The sequence below is a fragment of the Gymnoscopelus microlampas genome, assembly GCF_963454915.1.
Source record: "Gymnoscopelus microlampas genome assembly, chromosome: 14".
In the NCBI taxonomy this organism is placed as follows: Eukaryota; Metazoa; Chordata; class Actinopteri; order Myctophiformes; family Myctophidae; genus Gymnoscopelus; species Gymnoscopelus microlampas.
Window position 1 is genome coordinate 20,545,249 of NC_139951.1, and position 2,500 is coordinate 20,547,748.

Here is a 2,500-nt window from a genome sequence, read left to right on the forward strand (position 1 = left end):
AAACACTACAACCTCCACCCGGGTTGGAGACAAAAGAGGTGAGAGAAACGGAAGGAATAAAAGGAAATGAGGGGAGAAAAGGGAGAAAAGAGAGACAGAAAAAGAGAGTGTGTGTGTGTGTGTGTGTGTGTGTGTGAGAGAGAGAGAGAGAAAAGCCACCGGGGGATTATTTCCCAACATTCTTCGGTGTATTTCACCGTGAAACGGCGGAGAGACAGGAAGTGTTTAACTATTAGGTGTGCGTGGGTAAAGATTCCGCCCTCCCCTCCCATGGGGGAACTGGAGAAGCTTGCACAAGCAGATTTATTGCATGGTATTGACTTAAGAGCAGTTGAAAACCAGCCGTCGCCATGGAAAAAAGGGAAAAAAAAACGAGAGAGAGAGAGAGAGAGAGGGAGAGATGGAGAGAGAGATGAGACAAGGAGAGGAGAGGGTGGTAGAGAGAGAGAGAGAGAGAGAGAGAGAGAGAGAGAGAGAGAGAGAGGGAAAGAGAGGAAATCCAATACGCAAAGATGGAGAGATAAATGCAATGGGGGGTGGGGGGGGGGGGGGGGGAGTGGGGGATGGGGTCGGGGGGTCACATTTAGCTGTGATCCCAGTTGCCTGTTCAAATGGATGAATAGAGTAGGAGTAGTCAGATGAATGGTGAGATCACAGCCAGGGGGGGGATTTTAATATGTTGTCAGAGTCGAGAGAGATGCACACGCCACTTAGTCAAGAGACAGCAGTGGTACGGTACGCTCGCTGTGAATAGAGAGAGAGAGAAACGACGCAGAAAAATCACAGGCCAAACCAAAAAAAAAAGAGTACAAAATGTATATCGGTGCTGGTGCAAAACGGGATAACGCCGGGGGTTTGGCTCTGTCTGATTCCATATTTCTCGTTCTGTTTCTACCAAGTCTTTTTTTGTGTTTTACCCCATGCAGAAATGTATGACTGTGTGTGTGTGTGTGTGTGTGTGTGTGTGTGTGTGTGTGTGTGTGTGTGTGTGTGGGGGGTGCGGTGATGTCGTGTCATGAGCTCTTCTTCTGACTGAAGCAAACTGAAAGTTCAGGAAGGTCTACAGAGTCTGCTCCACTCTCTATCGCATTCTTATTTAATTTCATTTATTTATCCATTAACACTTAGTTTTTTTTTTCTGCATAGGTAAATGATCATATAGACAAAGCAACACGGTCCTGACAAAAGAAAGTGATGATTTTCTATTTGATCGAAACAAATCCTTTCACAGCTTTAATTGAAGGTAAAATAAAGAACACAAAATCAACCAATTTTGAATTGTCGTAGAAAAGCAGAAATTCAAATGCGCAAAGGGGGGAAAATAAACCTTTTTTCCAGCACAAAAAACACAGCAAGCACCCCATGCAGCCTAATGTGTACGTATGTTTGTGTATGTGAAAATGATAAAGAAAAAACTCCACTGTATTGCTTCTGCGGTTCAAAGGAAAATCCGCAGTGCACAGGGAAGAGTTCAGTCATTTAAGGAGAAAAGCCCACAACACTCCCTAGCTACTGGGCCCCCATTTCGTTCTGTTTATTTGTATTATTTTTATGTCAAAAACACGGAACGCTGAAACAACGAATGCCTTTTTCTATGCATGACGAATTATCAGTCTAATCCAAATGGAAGAAAGCAATGGAGTACATCTGACTGCTCTGGTGGAGTATTTTCCCCGCGTGTGTAATAAAGCAATGAAAAAAGAATAGATGAACACAGATGAACAGTGCACGTGAACGCACACGCACGCACACGCACACACACACAGACACACACACATTGCAACCCACTGACTTTTTCCCTGAGGATTCATGGTGTCTGTGTCGATGCATTGAGGCTAGCGCGCGTGCGTGTGTGTGTGTGCGTGTACGTGTGCGTGTGTGTGTGTGTGTGTGTGTGTGTCCTTTGCCTTTCAGGGGCCAGCTGGTGTGTGTGCAGTGTGTGTGCGTGTGTGCGTGTGTGTGTGTGTGTGTGTGCGTGTGTGTGTGTGTGTGTGTTGTCAGCAGGGCGGGTGGTCTGTACTGGCCTGTAAAGGTGATGTGTGGGGGCTATTTGGAGTCTGGACGTGGCAGGTTAGCTCGCTCCAGCCCGCTCATATTTTATATGGAAGCTCTCTCCAGCCTTATCATATTTTATATGGCCGCAATAACAAACTGTCTAGAGAAAAAGGGACCGCCTGCCAGTGCACATGCTGCTGGTAGTAAAACAGACGCTGGCCACGGCCAGAGCAGGGCACACACACACACACACACACAAATAAACACACACATGAACAAATATACGGCACACGCACACACACTCGAGATGGCACGCAAAAACTACAATTGACTGATGCCGGCGGCAATGGTGTATTTTTATAGTAAACAAACACGGTAACACATGAACAAACAAAGCAAAAAAACAAAAAGATATGAGGGAAAGAAAGAGTAGGGGGGGGGGGAAGCTGCAATTAGTAAGAATGCAGCCGTCCAAATGACAGGCATGCAGCCTAAAGCAGCCACT

The 2,500-nt window shown here is 46.0% G+C and overlaps 1 protein-coding gene across 1 annotated transcript in view; it reads right to left on the reverse strand.

Annotated features, from left to right (window-relative positions):
• Positions 1 to 2,500, reverse strand: part of rbfox3a (RNA binding fox-1 homolog 3a) — a 119,456-nt gene that overhangs the window by 115,793 nt on the left and 1,163 nt on the right.